This window comes from Aethalodelphis obliquidens, unplaced genomic scaffold (assembly GCF_003676395.1).
Source record: "Aethalodelphis obliquidens isolate GAN/ISIS:26980383/991018 unplaced genomic scaffold, ASM367639v1 scaffold46, whole genome shotgun sequence".
NCBI classification, from domain to species: domain Eukaryota; kingdom Metazoa; phylum Chordata; class Mammalia; order Artiodactyla; family Delphinidae; genus Aethalodelphis; species Aethalodelphis obliquidens.
In genome coordinates, this window is record NW_020837990.1 from 415,003 (window position 1) to 440,051 (window position 25,049).

The 25,049-nt window shown below is 52.0% G+C and overlaps 1 protein-coding gene across 1 annotated transcript in view; it reads right to left on the minus strand.

The window, feature by feature from the left end:
• The window catches only part of PKNOX2 (PBX/knotted 1 homeobox 2), a 186,039-nt gene extending 161,776 nt beyond the window's left edge, over positions 1-24,263 (minus strand). Inside the window, exon 1 of the mRNA XM_027081894.1 lies at positions 24,191-24,263. The gene's annotated coding sequence lies outside the window, so the exon portion shown is untranslated. The remainder of the gene's footprint in view (positions 1-24,190) is intronic.
• Between the last annotated feature and the right edge of the window lie 786 nt (positions 24,264-25,049).

Below are 25,049 nucleotides of genomic sequence, written 5' to 3' on the forward strand. Positions count from 1 at the left end.
TTGAACAATGACCCTGCACCTGGCACTGTGGGTGTGGTGGCCAAGGGGGCATGTGGAAGAAGTCACGGGCAAGGACCCCTGTCCAGAAGAAGTTTGCAGTCTTAATGGAAAACAAGATGGACCCACCACACGAAGCAGACAAATCAGGAGTCAGCAGCGGAGCACCCTGCGTGCTGATGCCACAGGGGCTGAGGTACCGCTCTCCAAAGAGATGCCATGGGAGGGTTCCTGCCCACTGCCCAAAGGCCAAGTGCAGACACTCTCGGCATCGACGGTTCTTGGCGCAAACCGTGGTGGTGAGGGCAGAACCAGATCTACCAAACCCTCCCAGTGGTGCAACTCCAGCCAGAGCTGGACATAAGACACAGATACCCGAATCCAGGAAGCAGCAACATCCCATCCCGACAGCAGGCATCTCTTTACCCTCTCACCAGCCCTTCAAATGTGAGAGATGGGCCAGGACCCAGGACCCACGGTCTGAATCACTTTAGGACTTGTTCAAATTCTGCCTGAATAATGACCAGCATTTACAATTTCCACAACCACTGTCTCATTTAAAATCTTCTCCACCTCCTGTGATGTGGGTGGGATTATGATTCCCTCGTTACAGACGAGGGGAAAGAGGCCCAGGGAAGTGAAGGACTGAATGCAGCAAAGCCAGAATTCTACCCAGCCCTGCCGTGTGGGCCAGTCCCCTTCCCATGACCACAGGGCATCTCTGAGAGTCTTCTGTTTCTCACAGAATCTAGCACAGGGTAGCTGGTCAGTAAGCATCTCTTGCACAGCAGGAAAGCACAAGTCGCCCTGAAGGCCGCAACAAGGCGTGTTCAGCTGTGTCCGTGCGTGTGGCAGGGGTGCCGGTAGAGGATGCAGCCCAGCCTGCAGGCACGGTCAGCCTCCAGGGAGGGTCACCCCAGCCGCTGAGCTGCCATCTTGAAGGGATGGTGGCAAAGGAAACTAAACTACAGTTTTAAGTCGAATTCACTTCTAAAGCATCTTCAAAACCCCCAACCCATGTGAGCAGCCAACATCTTTCTGATTAAAAAACCAAAAATTGGAGGGGAAGGGTAGGTGGGAGATGAGGATTGAGTTGGGACGGTCAGCAGAGAGCAGGGTGTGTGGCGAGGAGCAGAAGATCAGCAGGTAGACGACACAGGAGGCCAGGCAGGCCCCCAGCCAGGCTCCCCACGGCGGGGTCCACAGCCAAGCTTGAGTCAGTCCTCTGAAGCAAGGGAAGGCAGGTCCTCCCCAGGATCCTGAGAGGAGGAGATGCCAAGGGTGCCCTTCAGCTGGAGCAAAGCATTGAGCAGGAGAATCCGAGGGGCCAGGCTTAGCGAGCGGGAGCCGGACCACAACGCCTTGTCTGTGCAGATGCCTGGGGAGCACCGACGCGCTGGGGCAGAACGGCCCGGGCACAGAGAGGCGTGCCCGACGGAAAGAGACCAAACCCCTGGTGCACATGGAGTGATCTAGAACCAGAGCCACAAGCTGGAACAAACAGGCCACTTTATTTATTTATACTTTATTGGTCACTTATCACAGAATTTTTTAAAACGCTGGAGCTGGTGGAGATTTTAGGGACCACTTTGTATGTGCCCTGGCTCAGTGCCTAGAACAGAGTAGGTGCTCCCAAATGTTTGTTGGATGAATGAATGGAGAGAGAAGCAGAACTTGGAAGCCTGTAATTGATGCTCATAATGATGTGCTGAGATCCTAAGACATTGACGAACCTTCTGAATCATCCAGGAGAAAACTGTGCTCTGTACGCTTGCTGTCCTTCAGGGTAGGGTTTGAAAACCAGTGCTCTGATTATAGTAACTCCTGGTGCATCAGAATTCAATCCAATTCCATTTGATCAGCCTGCATGGGGTTCCTAGCACGTGCCAGACCCTGAGCAGAAGTACCTCCCTGCCCCTTCGGCTCCAGACCGCTCTCACGGCTCTGTTGCTGCCGCAGCGGCTGAGGCTGCAGCAGGAGCTCCGCGGGCCCCAGGGTAAGAGGCATGTTCTGTGTAACCCCTCGGGTCCCGAGCAACTTCTGGTTTGGGTTAAAGGGAACCTAGCTGCCCCCCTCCTGCCCAGCCCTTCCACATCAGCGGAGTCCTCCCACCCGCCGGCAGCCTGGGGAGGCCAAGGGAGGGGTGGAAAGCTGCCACGGTGCCTCTCTCCCCTGCCATTTCCTCTGAGGCTCCTTCACTGGCCCTGTTTTTCAGACCTCTAGTAATAAAAACAAGCCAATAAAATGAACATGAAAATATATTCATTAGGATTTATAATGCTCATTAAAACTGCCTGTGTACGAAAGCATGACTTAGCTTCATGTAAGTGGGGAAAAAATGCAAATTATACTGCATGCAAAGAAGATATTTCCCTAATCGTCCAATCAAATGCCGGCCCAATTATCTGTGGCCAACCCAATGGGTTAAAATTATACTCTCTCTCCTTGGACACAGTGAGGCGCCTGAAAGTGTTTCATTTTAATAAAAATGAAATCTGGACCCTGCAGAAAACCAGCTTCACTAATGACGTGTTTACACAGAGAAAGACAATTTCTAGTTAATGGTGATTACTACCGAGAACAAATTAAACTTCCCAGAGTATACGGGTTAGAGATAATGGGAAAGGGGAAAAAGAGTTATGGTTTTAGTGTGTGTGACTGCATGGGGGACAGGGGGACAGGGAAGAAGGAAGCTGAGGGAACCTCAGGAGGAGGCTGAGACGGCAGGGACGCTGGGGCGGGTGCAGGGAGGAGAGCTCGGGACACCGGCTGCATTGCTTCCGCCAGGTCCAGCGACCCGGCTTGAGCAGTGGCCACTGGCAGCTGGCTCTGGGCTCTCAAAACCCCAGGGCGGGCCACCTTCAGCAAGAGCAGGGCCCCATTCTCTCCACAGGCTCAGACCCGCGGGAATCTGCCCTGTTTCCTTCTTGAGAAGGCAGGTAACTGATTCCTACCAGTCCCCAGTCATTGGGAGCATATGGAAAGCACTTCCGATTCCACTCCACTGGCTTAGTGATGACAGAAAGCAGAGGCAGGCTTTTCCCAGGGAAAGTCAAGTGAGCAAACTTTTCAATAGGCGATGGAGGAAGCAAAACAGACAGGAGGTAGAATGAGAGGATAACGATGACGAGGATAAACGAAGTCCTCCCCATCTGGCGGGCACCATTCTAAAACGTTATCCCTTTTCATCCTTACCCGTGGGGCAGCATTATTTTCCTTATTTTTTTTTAATTTAATTTATTTTTTATACACTAATAGATAACTAATAAGAACCTGCTGTATTTTCCTTATTTTTAAAGCAGAAACTGAGGCTGAGCAATATTATCTAACAGTGCAATGTCACAGGCCTAAGTAAGTGAAGAAGTCAGTTCTCTAACCCAGATGTATCTGATTCCAATGCTCACACTCCTAACTATTAGGCTACACTGTCTGCTGGAATAAATACAGAGCCCTTACTACTGGTATCCTATAGGCTATAAAAACGAAGCCTCCAGCTCACTGGCCAGCCCCACCTGCACTCAACTTCCTATCCTCTCCTTTGGCCATTGGAGGCCATGAAGATGCTCTTTCAAACAGAAAAATCCTAAGAATTGCCAGACCCCTTCTGCTGTCTCGCCTCTCCCCCCACTTCCTACAGCCAGGTGAGCCGGGACAGGGAGAAGCGAAGGGAGCCAGGATTCCTCCAGCGCTGAGTTTTAATGTATGTTCTTTTGTAAACAAGAACAATGATTTGTGAACAGGCCCAGAGGCAGTCCCCAAATCAGGAATTCCAGCTCAGAGGCACAGAATAATACAGCTTTGGGGAAGATTTAATAATAGTAAAATTAAAATTGTAACTGAAGCATATGAAGAATGTGGTACACACAGGCACTGCAAAGAAAAAAAAAAAAAAAAGCCCTGCGCAGATTAGCCCCTATGGAATAGTGATCGGTTGAGAGCAACAGTAAACAGTGCACAGAAATGCAACTTAATTATCTCGCAGTTCTTAACATTCTACCAAAGCCAGGCGGCAAGCTTTGATGTTGGAGGCAGCAGCAGCAGCTCCTCTGTCTCCACTGCTCCTGCTGGAAGATCATTACTAAGAAATCTGCATCCATTCCAGCAGCTGGGCTGGGGAAGAGCAGCGGGCTTTATCTGCTGAGAGCCCAGGAGTGGCCAACGACCTGGGAAGAAAGCATCTCTCCGGGAGCTATCAAGCCAGGGGACTGGTGGACAAAAAGTGAGCTCTAGAGATTGGGGCCAAAGGATCAGGACACCAGTAGGGGAGGCCCGGTTGAGCACCAATCCCCAGGGCTAAGTGGATAGGCGTCTTTGGGGAGCCTGGGGTCTGTCAGCCCAGGACTGGCTTAGCGAGCACCCGGGTACTTGCTGGATGAAATCTGGCCTGCCCCTATGCCCCCACCCCAAACACAGACAAAGTGAGTACTATCTGGTCAAAATGTCTCTGTTGTTCCTGGGTTTGCCCCTGAGATGCCCAGCCAGAGTGCGAGGCAATGGGGAAGAGACCCAGAGGAAGGAAGACACTTGATTCAGAGTCAAATGTCTCTTTTAAGGATGCTTCTGATGGATGTCTGAAGAGACAGATTCAGTGGGCTGATTCAGATCCATTTCCTTCCTTTCCAGAGCCCCTCTTTATTCTCTGTGAATGGATATTCTCAGGAATTAGGGAGATTTTCACCTGTTTGGTACATTGGTTAACTGCAGTCCTACCTGGAGACAGGAGGATGGGCAAGATGACCTTCTTTGGACTCAGGCACACACAAGGAGTGTAAGAAACCAGGATTGTGGACCATGAAGTCTCCACATCCAGGTTTGCTCAGATCTCCGCCTGCTTCCCTATGCTTGTCAATTTCCTGGGAAGGCTCCTGACTTTGTTCAGTTGGGTCCTGAAGTGCTATCAAGACTGTGTCCAGTTGATCCCTAATCATGAGATGGCCTGTGGGATCCCAGCCCTTGGTGATGGGGTCCTAGGGTACCAGTCCTGGGGCCACCCACCCGAGGGCTCACCTGATGAATGAAAAGAGGGTCACACAAGTCCAAAGGAAGTCTTTGATTCCTGGACAAAATAACCGATACAAACAGATGCCCAGATTGCTGAGAGGGGCTGGGAGAAGGAAGAGATGCCTTTTCCCTGAACATGGAATGGGGATGCTGTGATAGCTCCCCAGCAGTTGCCAGTGCCCTGGAATGAAATGTTCCCTGTGTTTCTTCAGGACTGGAGAGTGACACCTGGGAATCTGCTCTGGAGGTCATCTCCTTAATCTTCCTGGGCAGGTTAAATGCCCCCGTTTCAGATGATAAAACTTGGCCCAAGGAACATCAGAAAAATAGTGCTGTTCTTTCTGTATTTCTTTTACTCCTGATTCCGAATTATAATGGAGGGAGGTCACTGAGACCCACAAGGGGATAGTGGTGAAATCTGAGGGGGCTCATTCTGGATGCACTACTTCCTGGTGGGGGGCTGGGCAGGGTAGAGACAATCTCAGTATTTTTTTTTTAATTTTTTTCAAGCCAATCTGAGGATTATTTATTTATTTAATTATAATTTTTTTGGCTGTGCTGGGTCTTCGTTACTGCGTGCAGGCTTTCTCTAGTTGCGGCAAGCGGGGGCTACTCTTCGTTGTGGTGCGCGGGCTTCTCATTGCGGTGGCTTCTCTTGCTGCGGAGCATGGGCTCCAGACATGCGGGCTTCAGTAGTTGTGGCACATGGGCTCAGTAGTTGTGGCTTGCGGGCTCTAGAGCGCAGGCTCAGTAGTTGTGGCGCACGGGCTTAGCTGCTCCACGGCATGTGGGATCCTCCCGGACCAGGGCTCAAACCTGTGTCCCCTGCATTGGCATTCTTAACCACTGCGCCACCAGGGAAGCCCCAATCTCAGTATTGATATGTTATCTGGGATGTTGAGCTTTAGAGACTGGTGTGTAGAGCTGAGCAGAAGCTCTCCAGAGTCCCCCCTCGTTTGGCAGGGCAATCTCCAGTAGCGAAGAAAATGCACCCCAATCCCCCCGCCCTACAGCCCCACCTTCACTGCCCCGTAACCCACCATCCGGGTTAAGCTCTACTAAATCACACTGTACTGGACACTCATAACCTTTGTCTCATTAGGAAAACACCTGGCTCACTTATGGTGGTGTGCAGCCCCCTCCCCCACTGATATATAAACCCCTCGAGGGTAGGGGGCTTGCAGGGTTGTTCAGCCCCAGTGCCTGGCACAAGGCTAGCCCTCCAGAAGCCTTGGCTGAATGGAAGAGTACAATGCGGAGAGCCAAGAGCCTCGGGCCCACTGTCCTTCTCATCGTCCCTTTGTCAGCGTCACCCTGGGGGTGGCTCAGTCTCATCTCAAACACTCGGACTCAAGACGAGTGAGGCTGGAGCTCAGGGCCAATGAGGGGCAAAGGCCCACGCTCCTAGAGCCTGGAGACCCCGCGGAAACACAGCGCATTCACCAGGCGGTGCCCAGAGTGGCTCTGAGCCCTCGGCAAGCATCAGTTCATTTCAACTTCACAAGGCGGGTTTTTGATCCTGCCAAGTCCACTAACTGGCTACGTGACCTTGTAATAGTCACTGCCTCTCCTGGGCCGTATTTCCTCTCTCGTCTATGAAATGGAGAGGATTGGGCACTAATCTGGAATACCTGCTAGACCGTGAGCTCTGAAAGGACAGGGGCTGCCACAGGAACCGTGTTGCCCATGCATTCGCAGTAAGTGACACAATGCTTGGCACGTGGTAGGTCCTCAATGAATATTTATTAAATGCACAGAGCGATGTTCTGTCTAGCTCCATTCTGGGATCTGAAGACTTCTTACCCTAAATTTCTCATTGTTCTGCAGCACAAAGTTCAGTTCCCCATTTCCCCTGGGCTCAGGAGGCCTGGCCTCTTGTTTCCAAGAGCCCCAGGGGGCTTCAGACTTAGAACTCACCTGGATCCTTGTCCCCAGTGTTATGGAAACTGAGGCGGGGAGGCCTGACTCAGCTCCAGAGCTGGAGGGAGAGAGCAGGCAGAGGGTTCTGCGCTACCCAACTTGAATGATGGGCAGGAAGTGGTCAGGACCGCCCCCCACGTGTTGCCACGGGGTACAGAGGCTCAAAACAAGCCTGCGAGTTAGGGCAAAGTTGATGGTTCTTTTCATCCACAGATGTAGAAACTGTGGCTCAGAAAGGGTAAGTCACTTGCCCCAAGTCACACAGCTATTTAGTGATCAGGACCCCTGGCTCTCAGAGCCAGTGCTTCCTTCCTCCTCCTTCTCCCCTTGCTGCCCACAAGCTGTGACCGGAGCCCTGACTCTGTAGGCTAAGGAGGGAGCTCCTGAAGAGGTGGCCTCCGCCTCTCCTGAGGGCGACATCTCCCGGAACCCCATCACAGCCTGGGAGGGGTGGCAATTGCAGCGAGATGTGAGGGGACGGAAAACTATTGGTGACGTTTGCACTTGAATATTTAGACACATTTCATTCTTTGTAAAAAAAAAAAAAAAAAAAAAGGCTGCTTAGCAATTGCCCCGGCGCTAAATTTTTGCGGAAGATGTCAAATGCGCACACCGCTTCCCTTTGGTTGTCTAATAGTGCAAGTGGCTTGCCATCTCTGTTTGTTTGTTTCCTTGGTGTGCGCTCTCTTCAGCCCCTGGGAGCCCGAGGAAGCCTGGTGTTACATAAGCACCTCATCAGAGTAAACATCCAGCTCCACGCCGCTTCCTTCAGTCCTTTCCCTGGAGGGGCACTTACCTCACCCCCGCGTTCTCCCAGAGCACAGAGAGAATTGTGTTCCTGACGCTGCCCCTTATTGCCAGCCAGTCGCCCCGGGGAGCTGAGCCCAGTCCGGAGCGTAGCTGAGCAGCATATCTGCTCCTCCTGCAGTGGACAGGGCGCGGGGAGCTCCTGTAAGCTGACCTCCCGGGCCCCTCCGGAGCATCCTGTCTTCCCTAGTAGTATTTATTTATTCATAGGATAACTGTGCACCAGGCCCAGTGCTGGGTACCAAGGATATGAAGAGGAGTTAGCCAAGATCCCTTCCCAGGGAAAACCCAAAGTAGAGCTGAGGTGACAGACACTCAAAGAACTCACTACAAATCAGCAGCTATAACTGAGAAATGTATGTATTCTGGGAACCACGGAGTGGGCGAGTGCTGGCTCTGCTCGGGAGTCAGCGGCATTTGCACAGGGCCTTGAAGGATACACATGAATGAATGAATGAATGAATGGGTGAGTGAGTGAATGAGTGAGTTAAGATATATAAGCTGAAAAAAGTAATTCATAACAAGGGGCATGAAAAGCATGGGAAAACAGCAAGTGGAGGACGGAACAAGCCACTTCTCCCGGCCTGGTGTGGCCAACTGCCTCCTTCCTTGATTCTGAGAAGGAAACCACAGGCTGGGCATCCTGGGCCTGCTTACTTAACCTCTCTGTGCCAATAATAATATCCACATGATAGGACTGTGGCAAGGACTAAATGAGATACTTCAGGCAATGCTTAATAGAGTGTGTGGGACGTAGCAGGCCTTGATAAATGGAGAAGTCATTATCATTACTTTTATCACTATCACCACCACCCTTGCTCACAAGCTTACAGGGATCCTAAAAAAAAAAAAAAAAAACGTGCCTCGGAGGCATAAAAACACTGCTGGGTGAACTTGATTCACCACCTGGTGTAAGCTTACATTCTTCACTTCCAACCCAAACATATCCTACTCCTTCTTGACTATGAAATAGAAAACGCTTTAGAAGAGACAGCCCTTTACCACGGGAGCTGCCTGGGCAACGCTCGGAGGCCTTGGTACAGGTTGTGTTGCCTGGGTCAGAAGTCAGAGCTAAGAGGTGACCTGCTTAGCTCAGAGCACAGGTGCTCAGCTCGGAGCTCGACGATGCAGCTACAGGTGGCCCTTTATTGGAGTGAGCAGACGCCCACATGCCACCTACGGGCCCTGCTGGCGAAGGCACTGGGACTCCGTAGCTGTCACTGGGGACAGGGACCCTGCATCTCCTGGGATTTGAGCCTGGTGGTCCCACATCCTGGGGGAGCTGCACAGACCTCCCACGGGCCTTGTCCTGGATATTGGGACCCCACCACACACATTCACCGGACTCCCCAAGCCAGAAAGCCGATCTCATCCTTAATGCCCCCTCACCGTCACCCCTACCCCCACCCCAAGCGTGTCATTTCTCCACCTGTAACACCTCACAAACGTACACAGCTTCTCATTCTCCTCTGCCACCTCCTCCAGGCAGGGCACCATCATCACTTGCAATAGTTTCCTAAAAGGTCTCCTTGCCTTTTTTAATTTTTTGCCTTCCTCCAATCGCCTCTCCACACTGAAGCAGGAGCAATCTTTCCAAGACAGATCTGGCCAAATCGATCCTCAGCTTAAAATTCTTCTACGTCCCCCAATCCTTCAGTAGCCGAGCCTTCAAGACCCTCCATGATCTCCAGCCCCTCCTCCCATCACAGCCCCTGTCCCACACGGGGCTCCTGTCAGATGGAAAAGCTTGCATTTCACTCACCCGCCAAGCCCTCTGTAGCTACGGAAGTTCCCTCGGCCTCAGGTACTTCCAGCCACGCCCTTGTCACTTGGCTAACTCCTCATCCTCCGGTATCAACCCAGACCCCAGGCCCCGCCCTCTAGAAGCCATCCTTGACCCCACTAGATTTTACCTGGTGCCCTCCTAGGTGCTTTCAGGTGGTCCTCCCTTGCCTGATTACAGCATTTAACGCAATGTACTAGAAGTGCCTGCTTACCTGTCATCCGCCTCTGTCCTTCCACTGATCTCTAAGCTCCCAAAGGGCATATCCCCATCCTGAATGATGCCTGAACACAGCAGGCAATAAACGTTTGTTGAATGAATAACAAATGAACAAGTAAATGAGTAAGCAGCAAATGAATGAATGAATGAATGAATGAGTTAGGATATATAAACTGAAAACAATAATACACAACAGGAGGTCATCACCCAGTGGAAGCTGACACAGGATGGAGGCATGAAGAGGTCAGGGGCTAACAGGAAGGGAGGGGACCTGGCAGAAAGGCAGGGAGGACATCAGAATAAAACGCCCCTGTCCATCCTGCTCCAGAGCCCTGGACCCCACCTGCGTAAATCTCAGCTACCCGGAGACAGAGAGTTGCATCAATAGGAAGACTTACGCTATTTCATAAACTTTCTTTAAATTAAAATCAAGCAACGCACACACATACACATATACCCCACAGACATCTTCGTCGCTGAGAAGTTGCTCCCTATAAAATAAAAGAAGCTGTTTAAATGTCTTCCTTCCAAGCTAGCCCCACAGAGCTGGAGCTGAGAATACATTAGCCTTTAATGAAGTGAGACTCTCATCTTCCAGGAGACACCTCATTTAGCGCAATTGTTTCAGAGCCATTACAGAAAGACAATTACAAGGAAGCGGGGAGAGTAATTGGAAATGCTGGCAGGAGTTGGGCGAAATGATAATAAATAAAAATATTCAACCTAATAAGCTTCCAGGAGGGGGTGGGATGAAGAAAATCAACATAATTAGAACTGAACCTTAGCAAGGAAAAACAGACAGCAGGGTGGCAAGCGCTCAACTTGTACGGGAAGAAAGAAGTCACATGCAGCCCGTGATGGTTCCGGGGCTGCAGGCCTATGGACCCTCCGGAAGCTGCTGGAGGGAGAAGGGGGTGCCCAGAGCCCAGAGGCACTGGGGGCGCAGAGTGTGCTGTTCCCGGCCACAGCAGCCTGCGTGTGTGGGAGAGGCAGGCCCAGGCTGCGCCATGGGTCCTCCAAGTGTGGAGAGCAGGCGGAGGGAGGCCAGGGAGGAGCCGCCGAGCCCAGATTCTGCCGCTGACAATCTCTGGTTCTGCAACCCTGGGCAAGAGGACTCGGCTTCTGGTCTTAAGATGATGGAGGACAGCTGTTAGGATCTGTAAGTGTTCTGTCTTCTGTGCCCGCCATCTCTCTCTGTTCAAACCCACCCCTTATCTGATAGGTCCCCTCTTGGCTTCTGAAATTTCAACTTGGGAGCCTAGAAGTTAAGCTTAGAGACTCAGCCTAAGCATCATTTATACAAAAATCATTCCTGACCCCATTCTACCCGCCCACCCCACCCCTGCCGGAAGAACTACCACTACCGGCTTCCCCTGGGCCCTGGCCATGCCCAGCGGCTATAGCACAGCCCCTAGAACACAACTACATTGGTTGATGGGTTCTGTCCTCCCTAAATGACTGTCTAGAGCATTTGCAGAGGAAATGGTGTGAGGCCTGGCCGTTTGTTTCAAAACACTCGCAATGAAGAGGGGAGTGCTAATTTACGTTATGATTTCTTGTTTGGTTGTTTTTGAAAAAAGGGAATGTAAGTAACTTGAGGTCAGAGACCTCAAATTTGACACCCAGCACCTAACTCAGAACCTGGTACAAAGTAGGCATACACTTATTTTTTTGTTGCATAATGTGTCTCTAGTAAATATGTCAAGTGTACTATCTGGGAGTAGACAGCTGAGGATTAAATTGAAGTCAAATTTTTTAAAACTTTCAAAGATTCTCAGATAGTCTCAATTCAAATAAATATTATTCAAGCCCCATGTAATTTACTGAGTGCCTGTCATGTGCCAGGCCCTGGAGAGTCACAGGTGAAGAGGGTCCCCAAGTCACGGTCCCGAAGGAATTTGCCAGCCAGTGAGCTTCCGGCTGTATAGTTTTAGGCATGACATGAAGCCACGCTAGGGGATGGGACATTTGTCCGGAGACAGTAGCAAATAGGCACTGGACTCATCTCCTGGAGAGTGGGCCAGGGGCCCAAGTCCATGGTCCTCAACACTATCAGTAAAAAATGTGTAATACACGCTCAGTGCATGCATATATAAACATGCATGTGTGGGAGTGTATATAGTCACCCTACTGCTCTACCAATATATGAGATGTCTTAGGGAACATATTCAAAAATAGAAATCTAAATAGGATGAGATAAAAAAAAATACATACAAATAAAGTTGTAATATTTTCTTCTCTTATTCCAATGGCCCACCTTGCTCACTCTGTTTCGGAGACTCCATGTGTAGAGTATCAGTGTCTGGGACTTGACAGGCCTGCCATACAGAAGTAATGCCGGTCTGCTCAGCACACCAAACAGAATTTAACACCTGTTTTTCTTTTGCTGGCCCTAGCATCCAGTTTCCAGTAACTGGTGACAAATGTAATGAATGGTAATCCCATTCATTTGGCAAACACATGTGATAAATTCAGAATGTGCCAGGCGCCATGCCAGGTGGAGTGAGGGCTATAGAAGCATCAGCCATGTGCCCTGTACTGACACATCTTCATGGAAGAGGACAGACAGATATACTCAGGATGCAGGTGGACCCTGGTCAGTGTCAGGAGACTCAGGCCAGGTGCTCTGGAAGGGAGAAAATGCTTGGTTTTCCCTGAGGGCTCTGAGGCTCGTAGAAGAGGTGGTGTGAGACTGGGGAGGAAGGGCAGGGTTTGGCCGTGCAGACAGAGAAGACTTTTCAGGAAAAGGAAATGCCGGGGGCAAAGACACAGGGGCAGTAAATCAAGGGGTGCATTCTTCTCTGCAGATCCTCAGCTCCATCTGGAGATCCCATATCCTGAGGCCGGGTGAAAGAGAGAGAATAATACTTACTAGAATTGCACATAAAAGGGACAGGGACATGCTCTCAGGCTGAACACCCTGGAAACTAGAGAGCAAGGCATGCTGCCATGACAGCCTCCCTTCAAACATGCCAGCGGTTTGTCCCACAAAACAAGCATTTATTGAGCACCAAAGGCTAACAGGAGAGGAAAGCATTCTCCTCTGTCAGGGATGAACTGCGCATGACCTGGCCTGCAGGCGAGAACAGATGACCCCTAGGGCCATGCTAGTTCTAGGATGCTACACTTCGTACCCTTACCCTTGGAGAGCCAAGCATCTCCAATAAAGATATAATCGACATATGATGTGAATAATAGTCACAGAAAGATGCCCAGTGTGTACCGGGAGCTCAAGGAAGATAAACCCTAGCTGAGATGTTGTTACAGACATACTCGTCACCAAGAAACTGAGCTCTAACCAAGTAAATGAGGGGTGATGGAGGGTACTCGAGGCAAAGAGGACCTCGTGTAGAAGCAGAGAGGCATAAAAGGGTACAGGAACCCCAAATCCTGCTGGTAACAGCAGATGGTCCTGGGATCCAGCAAAGCCAAGGAAAGCAGGAACCTTTGGGGTCCTGGGAGGAGACGAGAAGCCTGGGGATCGCTCTCAGGCTGACCCTGCTGAGCCTAGAGCTGGGTATCACACACAGTGGTGCTTAATAAATGTGTACTGATTGCAGACTGTCATTTCTAGGAAGGGCCGGGATAAGCGATTCATTCTTACAAAGCCCCAGGCAGGGCCACATGCTGAGATGCATTTATTAAAGTCTTCTCATGAGAGAGGGAGGGAGGGGAGAGAAGAGGGAAGGGGAGGTGCTGAGACAGGGGCTGCCCACCCTCGTCGACAGAGCCCCTCATCCCTCCATATCCCAGAGCAGGCACAGGGTCCAAAGGGGAGAGTAGACCCGGGCTATGGAGAAGAAAGGAAAACCAGCGACAATGCTCTCTGCACCCAGAAGCAGGGTCAAGCATACCTACCACTTTCTTTAATTTTCCCAACAATCCTGTAAGATGAGATTTTATTACTCTTTAACACATGGGGAAACTAAGGCTAAGACCTGGTCCCGTCTCATCAAGGGAGGAAGTGGGAGAGGGGACTGAGGTTTGAATCCATTGCACCCTATTCCTCCAGATGCTGCCCAGACTGCAGGGCAGATGGGGAAGGTGAAGGTGAGCTGGACACCCCCAAGTGTGTGCTGCCCCAGGTCCCGGGTCCCCTCCAGCCTTCCCAGGTTCTGCCGCCCCCGACATCGCTAGGTGAAATCCTAGGAGCTGGTGCGGACCTGCCCCAGAGCCCAGGCCAGAGATGGCCAGCAGCCCTCTAGGACCTGGAAGGTTCTTTGTTAAATGTGGTGCAGAAGCATCCTTAGCAGAGGAGCCTTTCATCCCCTTCTCATCCTGGTTGCTTGCTCCAGCCTTGATTTACACTTTGCATCTAGAATGCCGGCACACCCTACAGAACCCCTGGGACCCTCCCCAGGCCCTGACATCACTCCCCTCCCAGGAGGTAGGAGCCCTGGGTTCCAGTCTAGCCTCTACCACCAAACCCTCGGTGGCCTTAGGCAAGGTGTTGCCTCCTTTGAGCCTCAGTTTCCCCGCTCAGTACCAAGGAATTCAGTGACCCCTAAGTCCTTGAGCATCCCATGAGCCTCTTCTTCACTCTCCAGGCTACTCCTTTTCCTCCCTGCCCCATCCCACAAAAGCCAGGAATTCCTTCCCTTGGGTGAGTCACCATCGCAGGCCCCTGGGAATCCCAGGTGATGCCATCCCAATGGGGGCAGGCAGGCTAGGACCAGGGCCTCCGCACAGCCCGGCCAGGGTGTGTTGGCCGGGAGACTTGGGGAGGGGGCAAGGTCCCCAACACAAAGCCAATCCCAACTGCTTCATTCACGAGAGATGTCCTAGTGCAGTGGGAAGCAGGCTTTGGGGTCGTGTGGACTTGAGTTCACATCCCATCTACTCCTCTTTCTCGTTGTGGAACAATGAGCGTGTTGCTTAACCTGTCTGATTAAGCCTGGCTCTCTGATCTGTTCTATTATTAGAGGACCTGCCTCACAGCGTTGGTGGGAGGGTTACAACAGATAATGCACTGAACAGAAGCTATTCTTCTTCAGCCTCCTGGATAAGGATAATAGTAGGACTCCCGACGTACTCGACAGTACTGGAATCACATGGTACGGGGAACAGAGCTGCCACCCACGCTCAGCCAGCCACCCAGGCTGAGCAGTTTCATGATGAAAAAACCCACCTTGCAGCAGGAAAGACTCCCTCAGGAGAGACCCAGATGGGTCACTTGAATGTGATACACTTTCTTTTTTTTAAATTGGGTTTAAAGTTATAAAACAACAGCAGTGAACTCCTCCTGCGCCTGCAGGTACTTGGGCCCACGTGGGGACTGGGGGCATGAATTACACTCACCCAGCCTCCCCCATAAGGCCGGGCGGTCCCGAGCCCAGACACACCCGCCGTGTGGTCCCCTGCACCAGAAAGCGGCTCCACACCGGTCCCAGGCCGGAGATGGGTCTGCCTCGTGGACCGACCTCACAGGCACCCTCAGACACCCACCCCCAAAACCCACCCCAATTCGGTCCTAAGTATCCCTAAGGTGCCTTCCCATTTCCCGCTGTAATAAACGGCACAGAATGCAAATGGAGCTGGATGTGGGACCCAGATGTTTGCACTAATTTAATGGAGGGAACACCTTGGATTAAACACTTTGCAAAACACTCACAAATAGGTTCAGGGCATGAAAAGCCTCCCAAACCCCTGGCACCTGGCTGCGGCCGCCTGGGGCTCCAGGAGCGTTGCCCGGGGTGGGCGGGCATGGGGGAGGGACCAGAGCAGGGTGGAGACAGGATGCCTCCAGACACAGGGAGAAAGTGAGGGAGCCAGGCTCCCGGGAGGGCTTCCAGCAGATTCTCCACCGGCTGGGGCTGACTCCACCAAGAGGCAGGATCTGGGAGGGTTGGGGATGGTGGAAGGCAGCGCCTGCCTCCCCACGTGGGTGACGGCTCGCCTGTGAGGACCCACAACGGGCAGGTGCCTCCCTGTCCTTAGGACTCAGCTCCAACCTGGAGGCCTCACTGCCCACCTGGCTGACATCCAGTAACCCACCTGCACGGAACTGGGGCCTCCAGGCCCAGAGACTCCATGGAGGATCAGCCTACTTAACCTTTTGGACCTGAGAGTGGGTGGGAAACCTCTCTCAGAAATTGGGGGGTTATTTGCACAGCAGTGCTAATTTCTCTGAAGCTGCTTCTTCCTTGCCTGCCCCTACAGCTTAGGGTGCTTCCAAAGCTCAAATCCTGTGCATCTACCAAGCCCCAACCCTCCGCTTCACCTTTCACCCACCCATCCATCCATCCCCTCAGCTCTGGAGCTACGGAGATGAGTGACCGCCGGCACCTGCCCTGGTGTTCACGGTCCCAGATGCCATGTGATAAAGGCCCTCAGGGAGGCATACTGTGCAAGCAGGGAGCTCGGGACAGTGCAGCAACTAGGCACAAGAGGGTCAAAAGACCAGTGGAGAAAAGGGGAAAAGCTTACCTAGCAGAGGGAACAGCACATGCAAAGATAATGAGGCACAGAAGACGGGGCAACGGCTGAGACTCGAGAGAGACCATTTGTGTGGGTCCACTTGGGGGACAGGTGGCACAAATGAAGATGGGCCCTCTTCACCAGACCCCTCCTCCCACCCCGGCCCCCGGAAGTCCCCATAGTTGGGCCAATGGGGAATCAGTTCCCATAATAATTGCTCTGTAAGCCTCAGAGTTCCGACACGGCCTGGATGACTTTATATTCCTGAAAACAGAATCCCTAATTTTCAAACACAATGATCACTTCAAGTATAATAACCATTATAATAATAACCCTTACACTTGCTTTATAGTTTATAAAACACTTTCACATATCTCTTATAATCTTCCACCAACAACCCTTCAAGAAAGATAGAATAGGTAGTGTTAGAATTCCTGCTTTCTGAATGAGAAAATTAAATCCAAAGGTCCCAGCTACCTAAATAACAGGGCTCAAGCTCAAGCTCATTCACTCATTCAGTGCATCACAGAGTGTTTGTTGAGCACCTATTTATGTACCAAGAAACCCTTCAGACTCAGAGCATAGATAGCATGGTGGGGATGTTAAGATGGTTACAAGCCTCGGTGAAGAGAGAGAACATGGGCACCAAGGGAAAAACTTCAGGGCAAAAAGCAAAGCACTGAAACTCAGGAACCAAGCAAAACATAAAGCACTGTCTTCAAACACTGCCTCACACAAACACACCCTGCGGCCTGCACAGACACAGGCAACAGGCATATGCCCTTATCACATAGGAGGATGCGAGCCGTTTCTCCTGGACTTCCCCCATGCTCTACAGCATGGAAGGCAGACTCCTTTATCCTCACATCCCCACCGCTAGCTGGGCAACAGACCAGAGCCAGCAGCCGGGAGCCATCTGTGGGGCCTGGGTTTCGCCCATCCCCCAGCACACACACAGACGCACAGGCCCTCCCAGTGCAGGAACCCAGGCATTCCAGCACAGGGACAGCCCAGGGTGCAACAGCTGAGGTTCTAGTCAGGATGGATGGATGGATGGATGAATAAATGGGATGGATGGATGGATGGATGGATGGATGGATGGATGGATGGGATAGATGGATGGGATAGATGGATAGATGGGATGGATGGATGGGATAGATGGATGGGATAGATGGATGGATGGAAGGATGGATGGATGGATGGATGGTTGAATAGATGGATAGACGGGGAGGGAAGACTGGGAAGCATAAGAGCTTTCACCTACCTAGAGGTAGAGCCTGCTGGGTCCCCACCACTGGACCCAGTTACAAGTAAACACTGCCTTGCTCTCTGGTGAGGATAGACTATCCTCAGTGCCCTCTGCAAAAACAATACCCACTTCACAGGATCCACGTGAGAATGCACAACAGGAGATGCTGACACACCTAGTGCAGGGCCTGGCACACAGGGGGAATTAAGGCTTTCCCACCCAGGAAGTAAAGGTAATGGATGGGCAAGTAACTCTGCAGAGCCCCCACAGAAATCAGGCTCCTGCCCCGCCCCCATTGCCCATCCTGGGGTTTGGAGGACTTACTAGAGAATACCTCTCCATCACTCCACCCCCTGCCCCTTGGTTCATTCCTTCATTTTTTCATTCAACCAAACCAAACTTGCAGGGGGCCTCTTGTGGCCAGGGATGATTCTAGGTACTGGGATTAGGAGAAGAATAAGATTCAGTTCTTAACCTGGATAGATAGATACATATGTTTGAGGTGCTTTGACAACGCACAGGATGAGGGAGGACAGCAGTGTTTCAGGAAAGGCAGGAAGCGCCGTGAGCAGTAGTCAGAGAGGAGATATGTGAGCTGGGTATTGCAGGAGGCACAGGGGCTATTCAGGACGAGGAGATTCCAGGCAGAGGGAACAGCAAGTGCAAAGGCACTGAGGTGTGAAGTGATACAGAGTATTTGGGGGGAACTGAGCAACCTGGTATATTTGGGTACCAGGCATAGAAGTGTCTGTAAGTAACAGGGAGGAGGGAGCTATGAGGCGGGCAGGAGATGAAGCAGGAAAAGTAGACAGGGCTGAGCCGTGAGGCCCCTGGCCAGCCAGGCCAAGGAAGCCGCAGACAGTAAAGAACCCCTGGGGATGGAGGAGCACAGGCGTGACACGGGCACACGCTCACAAGAGCATTAATTAGGCTCCAGCTATTGCTGGCATGGCGCTAGGCTCCTCCACATACAGGAGGCTAGCCCTGGCTCAGTCTGATGATACATGAATTTGACAAGGTCTTCTCCTCTTTGATTCATGCAATTATCGCTGGAGAAATGGCCAATTTGGGAGCAATTTTTCTTCTCTGAAGAGCCAGGCTGGCTGGCTAACAGTGAAGGCCAGGGGAGCGTTCCTGCATCACCACTGCCACCATCCACAGCCAGAGCTGCTGGGAGCAGTGCCTGGAAATCCCGAAGAAGCTCTGGGGATCTGGGAAGGACTTGAGAAGGGTAATGGTGGAGGCCACAGGAGCCACAGAGGAAGAGTAAAGCGGGGGGAACCCCTCAGGCTGGATAAAGATTGATGGGTACCTGCATTTCCAGAGAACTGGAGAGAAAGGCCAGGTGGGTGGTGGCAGGCACCTCGTAGCTCCAAGCCCTGCTGGAAGCTTCCCGAGGCCTGCTTAGCAGGGAAGGTTCTCCCTCCCCTCCTTCCTCTCCTCCCCTCCCTCCCGGGCCCCCTTCCCTGTTCCTCTCCAGAAAGGTTTATGGAGAAGACTCCAAATAGCCCCTCTCCTGCAGTCACGGTCACACCAACTGAAAGGAGATTTAATTAGCAAAATCTCGTTAGGCAAACGAAATTATCCGTAAGACAATAGTCCTCTGGACAGGGGGTATGATTAAACAAAGCCATTAATCGAGAGAGTCGCTTTGGCAGCCCCCGGAAGCACTCATCTCTGGGCCAGCGGAACAGACCCGGGCCCCTCCGCCCGCCCCACCCCCTCCCCACGTCATCTCGGCTCTTCCAGGGCCCCTCCAGTGGGGGCTGCAGACCTCTCTCTCATCAGCGGCCTCTCTGCTGCCACATTCCTGCTAAAGTGCCTGATTGCATAATGTCTATTTGCATAATGTAAATTGCAATCTCCTAGCTCGGGAGGCAGGAATCACAGAACAGCCATTATTTTTTTACCACTCCACAAAAATTCTACATTTAGAAAGCAGATTTGCAGCTCAGAAAGCCGTATAAATCTGAATCTGCCACAAATGTCATTAAATCACACCCATTAAGCCGGACCAACGAAGAGCCCCTGTCACTGTTCTCCGCACACTCAAGGACTCCCAGGCCAGATGGAGGCCACGAAAAAATGGAGGCCGTGGCAGCGGGGCTGCAGCAGGAGCTGCAAAGGCAGGAAATTCTGTCTCATAAACCTTCACACACATACCCCACGCACAGGCCCCACCAAGACCTGGCGGGCGGAGGACGGAGAGGGGGCGGAAGTGGTTTGAGTTATTTCTAAGCTTGTTGCCTGATTTCTTGAGGGCACTCAGTCTGCAGACTTTTAATTTACGGAGCACAAGAGAGTATGCGGGGAAGAAGCCTGCACCTTCCGCAAAGGGAAGGGGAGATGCCAGGTATTTCACGCGAGGGTGAAAAGTCCAGGCCTTCAGCAGCTCTTTAATGACCTTTTTCTGTCTTCTCCCAAGTTCCCTCCAGCCAAGTGAAGGAAAACCGGGGACAAATCCTGCCCTGACTGGGCTGGGCTGGACCGGATTCTGAGCTCCTTTTAAGAGCTGTTTCCTAGGGGCCACTGGAGAGAGAGGTGCGTCACAAGGTCCCTAGAAAGGGGCCTTCCCTCCGACAACCACTCTTGATTCCAGTTTCCCCGCAGCCATGTACCTGGTTACTTTTTTGCCTCTTTATTGCTCATTCAATATTCATCTGTCAAAGGGCAAGATGCTAATGTGTATTATTAAAATATCAATAGTTCATGAGTGAACTTTTATGGAGAGTACAGTTAAAGGAAAGATGCTAGACCATCTCTGTCAGCAGCAACGGAGAGGAACAGTCTTTCCGTCTCTACTTTTTCCTAACGTACTGGGTGAGTGGATGGCTGAACCATTACTGTATACATATTGTGTGCCAGGAATGGCTCTAGAGCTCGCACGTGCTGGATTTCATTTAGTCCTCACAGCCGTCCTGGGAAGGGTGTACAATCCCATTTCCATTCTAGAGACAAGGAATCTGAAGACCAAAGAGATGTATGCAGAACCACAGAGGTTCTAAGTCGTGGGGCTGAGACTCAAACCCCAGCTTTGGACTTCAAACCCAATGTTTTTCCCCCCAAGTTGAAGCCTTGAAAATACAAATGATCTTTTAGGTTTTTATCTGTTTCCTTCACCTGCCCAAATTAAACATTGGTTTCCTGACCTAAGTTTCACAGAAGGGGAAAGGAGAGAACAGGAAATCATTCCGTGCTTTCACACAGACCCATTTCCACAAAGCCGGCCTCCACTTTAGAGGTGTCTAAGTCAGTCCCCAGAATCTTTTCTGAACATTTAAAATCTTAGAACTGAGGGTAACATTGGAGGTGATGTCATCAGACATCCCCTGTTACAGGAGAGTAAACTTGAGATTCTTGGGGCCGCATGATGAAGTGATTAAGTCTCTAGGTTAGAGTCATAAGTTTGATGTCAACTCTGTGACTCACTTACTGTGTCACTGACTATGGTACCTCTCTTGTCTCTGAGCCTCTGCTCCCTTTCTGTATGTAATACCAAGATAGTAACAGTGTCTCATAAAACAGTGTGAGGGTTTCAATAAGAACATGCACATCACGTGCTGAGCAGAGTGTCTAGCATGTAGTAAGTGCTCAACAAACGAGTCATTACTATTAATATTAAGTCGACCTGTGGAAGACTCCAAGACTCTCCCACCAAAACTCTTCATCAAAACCAAGCCCCTTTGCCCCCTCTTCCCTGCCCCCTCCCTTTCACCATTAGCCATTCTCCTATCTTGGCCCTTTGGAAAAACCAACCGGTTCTGCTCCCACCCTGTGGTTGCTTGAGTTTTGTTTCTATCCCCTTAAGTCACAACAAGGCATCCAGGGTACTCAGATTCTCTTCCAAAACTTAGCTGCCTCCGGGTCAGGAAAACGGCAAAGGAACTGGAGCCTGGTCCTCAAAGGCCCCGCCTCCACAGGTTACAGTGTGTGTGGCAGAGAGGAAGCATGGAGAGGAAAGGACACGAGGATCACGGAGGAAGGGCTGCCCGCATAGCCCACGCCCCCTGCACACCCTGACAGACCCAACAGCCCCTTCGGTCTGATATTTGGCTGAAGCCTCCCCCAGCCCGGAAGGCCAGGGAGTGGAAGGTGTGGGAGCTATGCCTGGGAATGAAGGGCTCAAGGCTTGTGGAGTCCTTGTCACAGGTCTAAGGCCCGCTCCAGACCTGGCACTTCAAGCTGTGGGTTGCAAACTGGACCCATTCTTGCAGAGAAGGACTATAACGTAGCGCAGGGGTCCGCAGCCTGTTAGGAACCGGGCTGCACAGCAGGAGGTGAGCGGCGAGCTAGCAAGCTTCATCTGCCGCTCAGCATGGCTCGCATTACCGCCTGAAGCATCCCTCCCCTCCCCCACCCCCACCCTCCCGATCCGGGGAAACTGTCTTCCACGAAACCAGTCCCTGGTGCCAGAAAGGTTGGGGAGCGCTGTGGTACCAACTGCAGGGCCTCCTAACACCAGCGTGTCCTCGGGGAATGCCCCCCTGGGGGCGGAGCCTAGCCTGGCTGTGGGGGGCGGTGCCTTTAAAGCCAGACATTGGGTGGGTTTAGACAGTCTGGTTCTTGGAGGCAGGTTTCCTTAGCTGCCTCGGGAGTAGATGAGGCTGTGCTGGGCCAGGCCTGAGTAGTGCTCCCCAAAGACGGCTGCTACAACATAGTACCCCCCAAACACACTCTTCAACTGATGTGCTGTGGGTACTCCTGCTTTGAGACGTGGCTGCAGGGGCAGTGTCCATGTCCCCTTCTCTAAACCCAGGTGGGCCTTTGTGCCTGCCCCCAACCAGGGCAACGTGTGAACGTGATACTGCCGGGCTTGGGCAGTGCAGCCCCGTCGATCCACGTTATGAAGATGTCCAGGCCACGTGGAAAGGGCACGTGGACCTGGTGGACAGCCCCAGCTAGCGCCTCAGCCAACAGCTGGTACCCACCCCCAGAGGGATGAGCGAACGGGCCTCCAGATGATTCCAGCACCCAGCTTCTGCCCCAGCAGAGACCCCAGACCTGTGGCTCAGAGGCAGTCTCCCCACTGTGCCCTGTTTGAACTCCTGACTCACAGAATAAAGGAGCATAATGAACGGTGTTAAGTCACTATGTCTTGGGGTGGTTTGTTACACAGCCATAATAACTGGAACACCACTTGAATTAAATTAGAATGTTTGCTGTTTCCCTCTCAAATCCAGCCCTCACTTCAGACTTGCAGACTGTTCCCTCCTCCGCAGGTCCCGTCCCACCTTTTCTTCCTCCCCCTCCAAAAGGCAGGCTCCTCCTTAGCAAAAAATACTCCCAGGAAGATCCTTTGAATCTTCCCCTTTCAGAGTCCCAGGACCTGAAGATCCCCACTCTTCCCCGTTCCTCTGTGCGGGTCCCAGAGTGTCCCTACGAGGGAGGTCCCCCTGGTGTGGGCGGGCCCGGGCCAGGAGCCCGGCTGTTCTCGGGGACAGGGACGGAACGTGCAGAGTTATTTCCCCTACACGTATCCCGGTCTCAGGAAGCTTCACGCTCGGCTTGCTCCTCTCATACTGACTTGACTGATGAGGTCCCTCTAACCTCCGGTGCGAGGAGACATCGATTCTCGCAAAGGTCATTATCTTCCTACTCTGGCTCCCCCCACCCCGGTCCCATCTCCTAGGTAGGCTTTCCTGGAACAGGATGGAGGGAGGCACCCTTCCCCGGCCCGGTGTCTGGGGATCGACCACTCCGAGCCGGGCGGAAAGGGGATGCCCTGGGAGCCGCGCCCTGTCAATCACAGAGGCACCAGCACTGCCGCGCAGGCCATTAGGCGGAGGGCCGGCGCCCTGCTCACTCACCGGGCAGCCATCGGCAGGATGTTAGACGATCGCAGGGCGGCCATTCTTATGATTTATTCAAATGCTCATTACAGTCAATCTATTTTTACACAGAGGTGAAGATGTGCACTGATAACGTTTAATCATTTAAAATTCCGTGGACTGGTTGGGAGCCAATGTACTATCAAAGTTGCAGCCGCTCAGCCCCCGGGAGCCCCCGAAGCAGGGTAGGGAAGCTGTGCAGCCCCAGGCCAGCCCTTCCAGCTGACATTGCCTGAGCGGCGCCTAGGTGGAGGGTGCAGAGGGGAAACAAGGAGCAGGGGATCCCAGACTAGCCTCCAGGAGCTCACAGCCTCGCTCAGGGCACACAGCGAAGCGCGGGCAGAGGGATGCCCAGCAGAAGGATGAGGCGCAGCATCTCAGAAGAGGGATAAATCACTTCTAGCTGGATCACCGAAGGAGGTCGCAACGAGCAGACTGGACTTAGGCCAGGGCCTACAGGTGGGAAGCCTTATGCCAAGTGGGAGAATCAATATGAGGAAATACACAGACGGATAAGGCGGGGAGCAGCTCCTGTGCTGATGGAAGGGAGGCGACCAGCAGTACCTCCTTTTTCCTCCCTCGTGTCTCTCCAGAAACAACCAGACATAAAAGCAAGCGCGAGCTATGAACTTGGCCCAGGTCCTCCTCTCCCGGCCTCCGAAGCTTAGCCTGCCCTTGCAACCTCCAGAGCTTCCCTCTCCAACACTCATGACACGCATAACACATCATGTCCACCTTAACGCACAATCAATACAGTCTAATTAAATAGGATGTCATGTTACAGGGCCTCTTCATCACATTCGGACCTCATCTAATTAGAGGTCCACTGTATTTCACATTCTGACCAGCTCATTGAGACAGAGCGCGTCTCTCACACAATGCATGGCTGTGAAAGATCGGGTTCAGGGCTGGTCTTTAACCCATAACCTTACTGAGTCAGCATGGAAAACGCCAATCAGAGTTACTCACAGTTCACAGTCCCTTTTCTGGTGAGCGGCATGGAGGACGGCAAGCCTCAGAGTCCTGCTCCAGAGTCAACCTGTCAGCGAAAGAAAACATCTTTATAGACTGTGTATGATTCTGCTGGGAGCGAGCGCCAAGATCGGATGGGGGTAAACTCAGAAGTGGGTCCTGCTCCGGAGTACAGCCAGGGCTGGCAGCCCTGTGTCCCCATTGCTGAGTGGGGGGAGTTTCCTGAGCAAGGAGCTCCTGGTGCAAAACGACGGTTGTTTAGAGGACTAACCAGGACGGAGAGACAGGATTTCTTGCGAGTTTCATCCCCTTCCCCAGAGAAAAAGAGGCTCATGGCTGTGGAGAGCGCTGAGCTGACCAAGGCAATGATCATTTACTGATGTCACCTGTCTGACGGAAGACCCCGTGCAGGGGGACGGAGCTGAGCAACCCTTGGGGAAGCTGGCAATCTGTATGGGGGAGCTGCCTGAACAAGCAAATGCCACCACTGATGCTGTGGTTTATGGCAGGATTATGGAAAGTCCAGATGTAGGAGGGCACTTTCAAGTAAAAGTGAAGAGTCCCATTGGGTTAGAAGGGAGATGTGCATGGAGAAAAATGATGGGGGCGTGACTGGAAAGATCAGAAAACATGACTGCTTTTAATTCTCTTCTTGGGATAAAGCAATAACAACAAGAAGAAGAAAAACCCAGCACACATGTATCAGGTGCCTGCTCCACGAGCTACACTCTCCAGGTGCAGCAGGAATGAAATCCACAGCTCCTGTAATAAAAGTGCCGCCACGTCAGTGGTGAAATAAGAATATCATATGAAACATCACCCAATAAGACGAGAACATACATAAAGTAGTGCTGAA